We start from the raw sequence: 13,452 nt of genomic DNA, 5'->3' as shown, positions 1-13,452 counted from the left end.
CCAGGGGTGCACAGTTGTGTTCCCTGAGCTCCAGGGCTGTGCACCGTGTCACTTGTGCATCAGAGTCCTTTCATGTCCCCTGAGCTCCAGGGCTGTGCACCCATGTCCCCTTTGTGCACCAGAGTCCTTTCAGGTGTCCCAAGCACCAAGGCTGAGCATCCATGTCCCACGTCCCCTGTGCATCTTGGCTGTGCACTCATGTCCTCGTGCACCCCATGGGGTGACTGTCCCCTGTCCCCCCAGGTGCCTCACGACCCCTCCATGTCCCCCTGTGCCTCCCTGTGATCCTGGTGACGTGGTGCAGGGTTGGTGCTGGCTGGACACTTGGACTGGATGATCTCGAGGGACTTTTCCAGCCTTGATGATTCCAGGTCACCACCACATCCCTGAGCCCCCCTTGCTGCCCAGTCACTGCCACCGAACCCTGGTGACCACCTGGGACCCTCCCCACCCACCCAGCACACTCCCCAAGCCACTTTGGTGTTGTCAGCCACCCCTGGCACCTATTTGTGGTGTCCTCTGGGGATGCACAGGAGCTCCACTGCAGCAGCCTCTCCTCTGAACAAATGATGGTGTTCCATCCTCCTCCTGTGCTGCTCTCAGTGAGGATGGGCCTGTCCCTGGAGCTGCCCAGACACATGGCCAAGAACAAGCCAAAGAGAGCAGAGGGAAACTCTCCCAAGCAGGAGAAAGGTAAAGAAGGAAATTCCAGTTTCCAGGGAATAGGTGTGCTCAGAGGTTTCCATTACACCAGGTGGAAACAGAGACAAAACATTAGGCCAGCAACAAGCTGGATGGACTTTTTGGAGATATTGTTTGAGAGCAAATAACATTGAATAACATTGTTTTGCTCCAGGAAGCAGAAACCCTGTGTGTTCAAATAATCTCGTGGTCATAACAACCAAACTTTCTGTCTCCCATAAAGAATTTTAATCCCTTTTTTTGCTATATAAGTGTACACACAAACTGCTTTTCAATATCATGGCTTTTAGCTCTGTCAAGTTGCTATGGCACAGACCCTGCAATGTCTTCACCCTGCTCACTGATTTATTGCATTCTTATCATTTCCCCATGCTTTTGTCTCCTCTCTAAATCTTATTTACAGCAGCATTTTCAGCCTCCCCTTTCTCAGACAGACAGTTGTGCAATGGAGTAGAGCAGCAGGCAATACCCAGGTGAGACAGAGCAATGAAAAAACACTTTAATATATTCTCCATTATGCTCCTGAGACATCACCAGTCCAACTGAGAGTGAGCCAGGGGGTGAATAACATTCCTGAGGAAAGCAGCTGTGTTTATAATTCCCATGGCAGGATCCACAGGGTGCAGCTCTGTGCCCTTGTGCCACAGGAGGGGGAGCAGGGCCGGCTTCTGCATTTGATGGAGAGTAAAAAGAAGCTGCCTCAGAGCTTTCCCTGCTAATGAGGGTGTGAAAAATCTTCTTACATCTCCCTGGGAAAAACCACTGAGCAGCTCCAGGTCCTGTGTGGATGGGGCAGTCAAGGGTTCGTGTTGTAGGGCCAGGGAAATGTTATAGGACATGGGAAATGTTATAGGACTAGGAAAATATGGAGCAAGGTGCCCCTTTAGGAGCATGTTTGGAGTGCACAGACTCACACAATCATTAAGGATGAAAAGGCCCTCCAAGATCAACCATTAACCCATTAACCCAGCATCACCACTAAACTATGTCCCCTAGTGCCACACCTACACTTTTCTTTTTTTTTCCTTTTTTTTTTTTTTTTTTTTTTCTTTTTTTTTTTGAACAGGGATTGTGACATCAGCTCTGGGCAACTTGTTTGAATCCCTTCTCTGAAAAAAGAAAGAAGAAAGTTTTCCTGACATCCAGTCTGAGCAGATATTAGAATCTCCAGTGTGCCTGGTCCTGTAGGACACATCTTTAGTACCAAACAAAGTCACTCCTGAGGACACTGCTGGGTCACAAATGTGATGGCAATGTCCCGGAATTGTCCCTGGCCTGGCTTTGGGGTATTGCATCCCTCCCCAGGGGTGATTCTGGGTGGGGAACACGGTGGGAATGTCCCAGGGGCTGCTCCCAGTACACCCCTGGATGCTGTTTCATTAAAGGCCAAGGGGTTTTACCAGCAGGGACATGAGCCAAGGTCTCTGTGCCCAGGGGCAGGGCTGGGGGACACTGGGGCAGCAGGATGGGGGGGCTGAGATGGCCTGAGGAGACTTGGGTATGGAAAGAGGGTGGAGGGAGGGGTTGTGTGAGGAAAGAAGGGGCTGTGGCACAGATTGGAAAGGCTCTGGAGCACAGAACAGGGAGCTGGGAGCTCTGGGAGAGGAAGGAGGGAGAAAAGTCTTGGGTCAAGGTGGGACTGGAGGTCACTGGGGCACAAGGGGCTTGAGCAGGGCTGGGAATGGCAGCTCGGGGCTGGGTCCTGGCATGTCCCTGTCACAGAACCTGTTTGGATATGGGGCTTTTCCATCCAGGCAAAGATGCCTTATCCTTCCAGGGCATCTCATGGCTCCCAAAGCCATCCTGGGGCTGCCCCAGCCCCTGTGCACTCAGTAGGAGCTGGGGGACATCTCTGAATGGGCTCGGTGATGCACAGGGCAGAGAGGAGCTGCCCCAGGGCTGGGCAAGGCTGGGCTCACTCCCAGCACAGAGTTCTGGAGCAGGATGTGAACTCCTTCACTCCTTCACTCACCTCAGCTCTCCTGGCCCTGCTGCACCCTCCAAAAGCGAGTCTTGGGGCAAACAGGGGTGTAACAACCTGGAGGAGGGGCTGGCCATGACAGGAACCACCAGACTTCACGCAATGGACTGACTCTGAAAGTTCCTTCTCAAGCTCATCCAAATTACCAAATCTGAAATGGAATTTTGGAGGTTGCATTCAGCTCTCAGTGTTGGGCTGGTGAAGGCAGCCTGTGCTTTGAACAATAAAACCTCCCACCTACAGGACCCAGTGATGGGGGATGTTCTATTTAAGGGATCCCTGTCTGTTCAGCACCCTCGTTTATTTTGCCACATTCTGGTTCCCTGCTGGCAGCATCCTCAGCTCTGTGCCTGCACTGTGGTGGTTTCACAGTCTGTGTCAGGAGCAGTTCAGGCTCTGCCTGCGTGTCCTGCTCAGCTCTGACTCTGCTGCCCTCTCCTGATGCCTCTGGATGTGCTGGGCTTGGGGAAGACCTTGCCTTCCCCATGGGCTCTGAGAGACATCAACAGCAACACCATTGTGAAAAGTTCTTTCTATTTCCAGCAACATTTATAATTTCTGAGTTTTACAAAACTTCACAATCCTTGTGTTTGTGTGTTCTCCCCCAGTCACACAAGGGAATCATCATTTGCAGAAGTTGTGAGCACCAGCTGCTCCTTAATCCAGACAGTGCCTTGGCTTTTATTTTTTATTTTTTTTTCCCAGTAGAAATTAAGCAGCTGAAATCTTGTAGTGATTCAGCTTTTTCAGCTCCTATATATATATATATAATTATATATATATATATAATTTTATATATATATAATTATATCTATAATATTATATATAAAATTATATATATTATATTATATGTTATATTATATAATATATATATTAATTTATATTTTTTATCTTTTTATATATTATATATTTAAATATTTGCATATTTACATATAATATATATGTATATAGGTATATATGTATATATAATATATATATTTTATTTTAATTTAATTTTTGGGGACAAACAGATCTCTGTGTTGCCCTTTGGCTGCAGCATCTCCCTGTTCTCCTCTGCCTTGCTCTGCAGTGCTTGAATTGGCTTTTCCACCCCTCCTGTGCAATCCCTGCATGTCCCACCCAGCTCCCTCCCATCCCTGGGTCACACCTGCCTGGCTCTGGGTCACCACAAAACCTCTGAGTTCTGTTTTTTTGTCCAGACCTGAGGAAATAACTGCTCATTCCCCAGAAAACACCTGTTTTCTGGGACATTGCTCAGTGAACAGAGCTGTGCGAGGCTCTGTCACCATCTGGCATGGAATTAATTGGAATTAAATCCCAGGCAAAGTGTAAGAGATTGGCCAAGGATGTGGTGAGGTTCTATGGTTGGAGATTTTAAAGGTTGGGCTGGATGGTTGGATGGTTGGGCTGGAGACCTGGAGGGCAAAGCTTGGGCTGCACAGACACAACGTGGTGTTTTGGGGATGAGCTCCATGGGGGAAGCCCCGATAGATGAGAGATGTGAGTCTGGAGCGTGGGCACGGCTTGGAGAAGGGGTTTCACATCGCTTTCCCCAGGCAGCTCTTCCCAGGAGACTGGGCTGGGAAAACCCCAAGGAAGCCTTACTCAGACTTTCCTCAGGATGCCTGAATGAAGGCAGCTCAATCCCAGCCTCAGGGGCTGGCTGATAAAACATCCCAGCAAACTCAGGAGGCTGAAAATACCATTCCCTGGAACTCCTGCACTCTGCATTTCCTGCGAGGGGCTCTTTGCAATGAGCCCCAAGGAGCAGAAACAGCTCCTGAGCCTGATTTCTTCACTCCTGGCTCCCACAGCCTCCCCAGCCCTTGCTGTGCAGCCCCCACACATCATCATTCTCCCAAAAACCCACACCTGCAGTGCCCTGGAGCTGGGGCAATCCCATTTTCCATGCACAGAACCCCCCAGTAACCCCTGCTGAACACAGAAATAACAGGTGGAGCTGTGTGAGAAGGGACCACTGGTGATTTCTAGTTCAACCACCCCTCAATCAACCCTTTTTCTCAGGTTTTAGGGATCTCCCAGGGTTCTCCCACGAAGATATTCCATCCCAGTGATGCCTTCATCTGCTGCCCCATCTCCCCACCCAGAGCTGCAGCATCTGCCCCAGGTTTATGAGCCTCTCCCAGTGCCCCAGCCAATGTCCGTGGCTCCCACCCCATTGTCCTTGCTGCTTGGACAATTTTATTTCCCCCAGAACAGGCAGAAAAAAAAAAATTAAAAATCTTAATTTTAAAAATCTAAATTGTAAAAGACGCTGTGGAAGATCTGATGTCAACAATTTATTCTTACAGTGTTACCAAGGGAGAACAGGGAGAACAACGCTCAGAGCTTTGCAATCTGGGCATTTTGAGCTACTTTAATTCCTGAGAAGTGACACTAAATCACAACACGAGCACTGAAACAAGTCCTGAGTGACACAGGTCGGTCAGCACAGCACAAATTCCAATTCCCTTTTGTGGAAACCACAGTCTCTAATCACAGTCACAGACAAATCAGCAGGAAAAAAACCTGCCCAGCTCTCGCTGCTGGGTTTTCATCAAGTGTCCTTCTTGTGGCCACTGCTGTGTCCCCATCTCGAGTCCTGCTGTCCCCTCAGAAGGTCCTGGAGCAGAGGAAGGTCCTGGCAGCTCAGAGCAATTGCAGGAAGGCTCAGGATGGCTCTGGAAGCACAAAACCCTGGTGAGCTCAGGGTGGAGCTGGTGGCTCTGAGCTGGTTGTGGCCCAGCAGCCGCGCTATGCCTGGGAGCTGTGGATAAAACCATCCCAGCAATATCTGAGTGTCCTCTGGAGCAGTTCTGTGCCAGCCCTGGGGATGCTGCTGCAGCACAAAGCGGCTTTTCCCCAAGGCTCTGCTCCAAAATCAGCTTCTCCTGCTCAGGAGCCTCAATCAACACCTGCATGAGGATGATGCCAGCGCAGAAGAGGAGCCACCGCTTGACTGGATCCTTCTCTTGACGTGGCAAATATTTCCTGACGTGGGCTGGGTACAGCACCTTCCTGGCTCTCCTGCTGCGCCTTGTCGAGAGGCCTGAAGGTCTCCTCACAGCTTGGGCAGCAAATATGGGCCCGGGAAGATTTTCTGGATTGTTTTTCAGCAGATCTGTGCTGGAGAAAATGTTTTCTCTGGGGTGAGGCAGCGTGTCCTTAGCAGTCTGCAGCTCTGAAAGCTGGGGGAGCTCCATGGAAATGCCTCAAAGATTGTTTTAATGCAAAAAGCAGAGCACTGAAATAATATTAAGAAATATTAATAATAACGCTGGAGTTTTTTATGTGCTCTCATTAAAGAAAAAAAAAAAAAAAAATGCAGAGCCCCAGAGCTGAACTCTTGGAGTGATTTATGTGCCTTTCTAGGGAGCTCCTCTTTGATTTCTCCCCCTGCTCCTATACCTGTGCTATAAATACTCACTTTGATGAGTGAAGTGATGATGGGAGGAGCTCAGCTGGCTCAGGAATCACTCTGGAATGTCTGTACCCCAGCAGTCCCTATCTGCCCACTATCTGCCCAGGGGCACTCGCTGCTAACAGAAGGGGAAAGGCAGATCCAAGTTTTCCCCTCCCCACCCCTGTTCTCCTTTATTACCCCTCTCTACCACAAGGCTTTGCCTGGAGACATTTCAATGCTTTTGAGAGCGTGTTCTTCATTGAAATTCATTTATTTGCTATAAAAAACAGAATTTGGGGGTGTTGTCCCCTGCCTTCCCATCCCACCCACCTGGCCTTGAGCTGGAGGGATGGAGATGGGAGGCTGCAGTTTCTGTCCTGACCCTCTGCAATCTCAGCACTCTGCCCCAGAAAAATGAGCAACCTCAGCACTTGCTCTGGCAAGCTCCATCTCAGATATGCCCAGAAAAGGAAAAAAAACCCCAGCACTCGTGTTTGAATTCTTTGTGCCTTTACAATGACTAAACAGAGCCTGAGAGGGCTGAGTGCCCACAAACCTGCTGGAAAGGGCTCCAGCTCTCTCAGGTCTTAGTCGTGAATTTAGATTTGGCTGCAAATTTCACATGCTTTGTTCATTGTGGGCCACCTCGAGCTGGAGGGGATGGAAGATGCATTTCTGTGAAAAGACCCTGGGCAGGCATCTCTGGGTGGCAACAGTAAAATCAAACAAAAGAATCAAAGTCCTGCAGTGGTTTGGGTTGGAAGGGGCCATAAAGATCATCTGGTCCCAACCTCACACCTTCCACCAGATCAGATAAATAGAATTTAATCACTCCTAAGTCTTTCTAGGCAGCCTTTAGCCACCATAAAGCAGCAAAGGGCAAAAATTCCCATTTATAAACTATCTTTTGACAATTTAAAAACTGTTATTTGACATCTCCTCTTGGCCCTTTGGGCTCCCTAACATTTCTTGCTCTCTGCTTCTTGGGAGACCAAAGTGATGTTGGCTTTGAGTCACAAGTCATCAATCCCTCTGTGCTCCCAGCTCTGGAAATCACCACCTCCTGTCACTGTGGGAGAACTCTCACTCTTCCAAGGCTCATTCCATTGGAAACTCAGGCAAAAATAAAATATCTAACACAATGATTAAAGTACATGGGGGTCCCTCTTGTAGGAATGGGTGATGGGGCATTAATTCCACATGGCAACATTTTTGCCATCACCCCTAATCCCCATCCAAACCTGGAGCTGGAGCCTGTGGCTCCCCTCAAGGATTTGCTGCTAAAAAATCCTTCTCAGAGCTCTCCTTTGTGCTGCCCAGGTGGGGGCTTGAAGCTGAGGCACAGCCAGGGCTTACAAACAGCACTTCAGTGGCTCTTGGGAATCTTTTTAATCTTTTTCCCCCTCTCCTCTACAAGGCAAAGTCCAGAGGGCTGGCAGAAAAAACCTGCTGCTTCCAAAATCCCCCCACTCATCACAGGGCAGCTCCTAAGATGTAAAAAAAAAATTGGCCCAGGTGGCCTCATGGGTCACCATCTCTCAAGGGAAGGTGGTTGGAGAGAGGTGGAATGGCTCATCCCTTAATTCTGGTGGCAAACATTGTTCTCAGTGACCATGGCCACAGTCTGCACTGCTGAAATGTTGTCAGGCAGCACCCAAGGCATGTTAGGGGTTCAAAAGAAGCACAGAATTAAGAAATAACTGCTCTGCCCTGTGGTGTGTGGGCCCTCAGACCCACCCTGGTCCCAACACTGAGTGAGTCAGACCATGGGGGTTTCAGGAGAAAGTGCCACAGGCACTGCCCCAAATGCACACCTGGCTGTGGGGTGGGTGTTAAAGACAAACCCCAAAGATCCATTCAGAGATTACATTCAAACTCTCTTTATTTCAATCAGGATCATATCCAAGGAGGAAGACAGATCAAATCAGCTTTTTCCCATCACCTGAGCTGTGTCACCCTGGTGCAGGTCAGGAGCTCCTGCAGCTCAGGAATCCAGGGGTCACCTCCAGCTCTGGCACCAGTGGCAGCCCCTGCTGCTCATCACGTAGAGGTTTTCAGTGAAATTCCATCTCTCACCCCCTAATCCACCCCCCAGCATTGCCCAACTCCCAGCTGGAGGAGGAGAGCAGGAACTCTGCCCCAGAGGGAGCCCCAGGAAGAGGGGGAGACCTGTAGGGACAAATCTTCTTCCCATTTCCAATCCCCATCACCAATTATTGTCATGCCAGTGCAACACAGGGATGCATTTCCAACTGCCAGGGGAGCTTGTCCAAGCAGGTCACTGCATCCTCCTCAGCTGGGGAGATGAATCAGCCCTGCAAGCAGCAGATCTCCTGCCCACCAGGTGTAGGAGAAACAAAAACACCCATTGAGCTGGATCCAAAGAATTGAGTTTCATCTCACCCAGAGGCTTCAGTGCATTTCACTGACCACCAAAGACAAAATCCAGGCTGTGGCTGCACGGGGAGCAGCACTGAGGGCTGGAAGTGCTGAATATTTGGCAGGGGGAAGCAGCAAGGAGTGGCTTGTGCAGCTGGAAGTGACGGAGGCCACGGCACAGACCCAGCTGAGGACACCAGGTCACGTCAGGCCAGAGAGTTCTGCAACACTCAGCATCGTGTTCTGACCTCCAGGCAGCCAGGAATGCAGAGCTGTTTGTGCTGTCTGTGCTGCAGGGATGTGCAGGGAGGGGCAGAAATGCTCATTCCATCATCCAGAAGGGCTGGAGCCATCCCAGGGCACTTCTTCACTTGGAGAGAGAAGCAACGACCTTGGAGCCAAGGACCAGCTTATCCTGGAAGGAAAAACTCAGGAGTGACTTTCCAAGGCACCCAGGAAAAACTCAGGACTGACTTTCCAAGGCACCCAGAGAGATGCAGACCCTCAGTGAAGGCAGAGCAGGGGCCTTGATCCCACAGGGGGGTCATGAAGTCACCTCAGTAAGAACTGGGCAGTTTTCTTGATATGTCAGGAAAAGCACAGGATAAAAACACCACCCTGTGCCCAGCTGAGAGGGCTCAAACTCCTCCAGGGAGAGTTTTGGAAAACTTGGCAGCTGGGGATGACTGGGTGGGAAAAATCAGGATTCCCTGATCTCATTTACACCTGCAATTATTGCTGCACAAAAATTGTGTTGGGTGGCTCGGAGAGTTTAAAAAGAGTTTACAAAGAGTTTAAAAAGAGTTTAAAAGAGTTTAAAAGTAAACCATAAATTCTGGGAATGTCTTTTTGCAGGATTTTGACTTTTTCTAAATTTTTTTTTTCAAAGGAGAACAGGGAAGACACCCCATGGGTCTGGTTTGAGTGAGAGCATTTGGACAGTGAGGAGCAGGAGAGGGGCAAAGGTACAGATGAAAACAGAAGGGTTTGGCTGCAATTAATGCTTTGCATTCTTTCACATATCTCTTGCTGACCACAAAAATGTCCCCTCACCTCAGGGGGTCTTTTCCCAGGCCTGGCTTCCTGGACAGGCTTTTGTCAGGAGGCAGGAATGGGGAAATCCCAGGCAGATTTACTCAGGCTTCCTCAAGTTACCAAATTTAGGGCAGCTGAATTCCAGCCTGAGGGAGCGACTGATAAGACATCACAGGAAGCACAAAACTCAAATCAGCATCCAGAGAAGATCCTGGAATGTTTGTATCCTGCATGGGGCTGTGGAGGGCTCTGCTGTGACCTCCAGGGCTGGAGGAGGAGCTGATGTCACATCCCAGGGAGAGACCACCAGCTCCACATCTGCAGCTGGGGGATGGCTACAAGTCCTCTGAGGCAGCTCCAGACCCTAAAATAATACCTAATATATATCAATAAACTGAATTGATGAGGGGAAAGCATCAAAGGGAGGTAAACTGATTTTCCAGCTGAGTTTATTACATCATTAATCTGCATTAATCTCACCCATCCCACCTAGAAATCAATCTGAGGAATGACTCCTGCTCTCACCACGCTGCCCCAGGCTGGCAGTGCTCAGATGCAGCTGCACAAAACTTTGCACCTCAATCCAGATGTTTTGGGAACTGAATTTCATCTCCTACAGAGAAATGCTGTTTGGTGCAGGCTGAGCACTGACAGTGGGAGCAGCTCTGTGCTGGGCAGGGGGAGGTTCCAGCTGGACCCTGGACAGGCAGGAGGGGGGACACAGAAGAGGCAAAGTGGGACCTCCAGAGACCCCTGAGCAGAGTCCTGGGTCTCCTCCTGACCCATCCTCTGTCCTGGGGGCAGCAGCTCTGCAGCCTCTCAGCTCAACCCACTTGGGTGCTGCATTTCCACCGCTGCATCCACCAATTTCCCCAAAGTTTTACATAAACCTCACTGACTCTCCAGAGCCAGGAGAGTGGGAGGGAGGAGAGCTGGGAGAACCAAGCACCGCTTGTCTCCTTTCTGCCCGTGTTTTGCATATTTAAACCTCTTATCGTGCTTCACCTGAAACTTCTCCCCGGGCTCCCAGTTCCTGGCAGGATGCTGGGGGTGCACAGCATTGATGTCTGTCTCCTTCTCTCCCTCCCTCGGTGCCCAAGAGGTGCCCAAATAAGGTACCACAAGGCTCCTGCGTGGCCCAGCATTACTTCATCCCCTGCCTATGTAACACACCTATTTATACATCTTAATAATCTTTGCCATTCTGGGGCCCGGGGTGTTGTCCTTCCTGCGATGCCCCCCAGGGTTGTTTTTCTTTCAGCCTTTTCCTTCACCCTCCCCATCGTGGAACGTGGTTTTGCTCACTCTCACCCTCCTCTGCAGCACCTTCTTTTCAGACCTTTCCTCCAATTGATGATTTCCATCCCCAAGCTGTGTCCTGCAGCGCTCAGCTCCCCTTCCCCTCCAAATTCCATGGGCAGACAAGCCATGCCTGACTCTGTCTGACTCTGTTCTCCCACCATTTATGGAATATTTCGTTCACCCAGCTCTGGAAAACCCTTTCCAGTTCATCCCAGTAACTTTTAACTGCCATTCTCTGAATAAGTTACAACTGTAGTTACAACTCTTTTGGGAAAATGTTGGATGTAATTTCTCCCATCTCTTCAGGATGCTCACAGGTCCTGCATTCACTCCTGTATTTGCCTGTCCCTCCTCCTCCTTCCCAAGCAGAGAGGGTGCTTGTCCTCCCTCCACCTTTGCAGGACTCACTGCAGGGTCCCAAAAGCCACTGCAGACATTCCCTCTGCAGCCCTGACCTTTCCAGACTTGTTGCTCTTCTCTCCTCTGCTGCAGCCCTGATCTTCCCTGCCATCACTGGCACCAAAATCTGCTTTCCTGGTGGCACCTCACCTCTTTAGTGATGAGCACAGGGGTTGGAAAGACAGCAATTAATCCCTCCTAGGGATTGGCAGCAGCTTTTCCTTGTGCTGAGCACAGGGACAAGTCACTGCTGTGTGTGGGGATGGGATCCCTCTGCACCTCTTCATTTGGATCTCTCTGCAAACACTGTCCAGGTGCCCTGGGCAAACATCACAGATCCTCAGGGCCAGCCAGGAGCCTCAGGAGAGAGGACAAGGCCCTGCTGGGTGGGGACACAGCCCCAGCAGCACTCGGGGAGCTCAGGGACAGGGCAGGCCCAGCAGGGCTGGGGTGATGCTGTGCAGTGTGACAGAGCTCTGCTCCAGGGTCATCACACCTTCCCACAGTGCAGGGAAAGCCCAGGAGGCTCAGCCTGGCCCCACCAGCCAGAACCCACCTCTGCAGGCAGCTTCAGACAGGCTGCTTTGATTAAGAGAGGCTGCTGGGAATTAGGTCCTTTTTAGGAATATTTCAATCCCAAGCTCTTCTCCCCGAGGCAGCTGAAGTTATCCAGAGCTGCTGCAGAACGTGCACCCACCCACCTTCCTCTGGCTGGAGCTGGGCCATGGCCATGGAGAAGCAAAGAGCACATCCATTCCTGCTCCCCATCCCTGCTGCAGGAATGTCCTGGGAATTCCAGCCCCAATTCCTGCCCTGAGTGCTCCAAGCCCACAGACCTGGGGAGAGCAGCTCATAGTCACTGTATGAATAGAACAAACCCCTCCCAACTCACATACCAGAGCAATTTGAGCTCCTGAGCCCAGCCCTGGGAAAGCTGCAGCACAGACTGGCCAGGGGGGTCACACTCTGTGCTCTCAGGACAGGAAATAATCCCCATTCCCTCTGACCCTTCTTCAATGTTCTATTCCCTCTGACCCTTCTCCTTCAATGTCCTGCTCTCGTGGGCAGCAACAGCGTCCTCCTCACTACAGAGATGTTTGCAATCACCCTGCACCCTCCCCAGGGCTAATGCAAAAAGGGAATTTGGTCCAAACCCCACTCTATGCAGTTGCAGGGTGCAGAGTCACCCCCATGGTGTCCCCAGGAGCCCCAGCAGCAGTGACAGGGAACAGCCACCCCAGTGCTGCTGGAACTGCTGAACCAGGGCACAAACACTGTGTCTGCAGCAGGGTGGGAGCAGCCTGCAACAAATCACTGCTCCAAGCACAACACAGATGTGTCCTGCCTCAGGAAAGGCTTCTGCCAACTGAGGAAGGCTTTGGGGACAACCTAAAGAGCCACTGGAGCTGGGATTTGAGTCCTATATCCAATCTTCTGGCAGGAAAAGTCCGCTCCATAGCCTGGAGGTTCCTGTGCTGTCTGACAAGAGCCTCCAGGGGCTGAGGGATGAGGTGATGAGGCTGCAGGAAGCTGAGCCCCACTCCTGAGCACTGAGAGCAGCTTTGGGAGACACAAAGGCTTGGCCAGATCTTCAAGGTGAACTCAGGGAATGGCTGAGGAGCTCTGATTTAGGGCAGGAGAGTCTTAGACGGGTGGAAACAAACTCTGCAGATGCTCAGCTCCATTCAGAGTCACTTTTGCACAGGGTGCTGGTGGGTGTGGAGGCACCCAGGGGCCTCTGGCACAAGCAAACACCCCGTGGGTGGGTAATTGTAAACAAAAAACACTGTTGAAACCATCAGAACTAATACCTGCCCTTCTCCCAGCTGCAAGAGGAGAGGAATCCTGGTCCCTGAGTTGTAAAAGCACCACAAATGTCTTAGCAATAAGCTAAGCCTACTGCTTGAGTTAAGCTCTCTAAGCTGTGCAAACCAGCTCCTGCATGTCAGGTTTTGAGGACACCTGAATTTAGGAGGTGGCTGGGATGGAGGAGCTGTGCAGCACCCAGCTTTTGGCACTGCTGCACTGTGTGGGTTTGGGATTGGGTTTACACCTGGAGCTGCTGCACCCACACTGCATCGAGGTGCTCTGCAAAAAAAAACACACCACAAAGCTCTGGCCTTTCTCCCAACTCGAGTCATTGGGAAGAACAGGCATGGCAGGGCAGCCACGTGGCTCCAGAAGGGAAATTTGGGAGGAAATCCACATTTCAGTCAAATGAAAGAAATGTATTTTTAATTATTTTATTCAC

At 50.6% G+C, this 13,452-nt stretch overlaps 1 protein-coding gene across 1 annotated transcript in view; it reads right to left on the bottom strand.

The window, feature by feature from the left end:
• The window catches only part of LOC310917432 (discoidin domain-containing receptor 2-like), a 60,440-nt gene extending 58,297 nt beyond the window's left edge, over positions 1 to 2,143 (bottom strand). Inside the window, exon 1 of the mRNA XM_083875650.1 lies at positions 2,137 to 2,143. The gene's annotated coding sequence lies outside the window, so the exon portion shown is untranslated. The remainder of the gene's footprint in view (positions 1 to 2,136) is intronic.
• Between the last annotated feature and the right edge of the window lie 11,309 nt (positions 2,144 to 13,452).

Source organism: Zosterops lateralis, assembly GCF_965231275.1.
Source record: "Zosterops lateralis genome assembly, chromosome: 20".
Taxonomy (NCBI): domain Eukaryota; kingdom Metazoa; phylum Chordata; class Aves; order Passeriformes; family Zosteropidae; genus Zosterops; species Zosterops lateralis.
The sequence above is the reverse complement of the archived record's forward strand: the minus strand, read 5'-3'. Positions and strand labels throughout refer to the sequence as shown.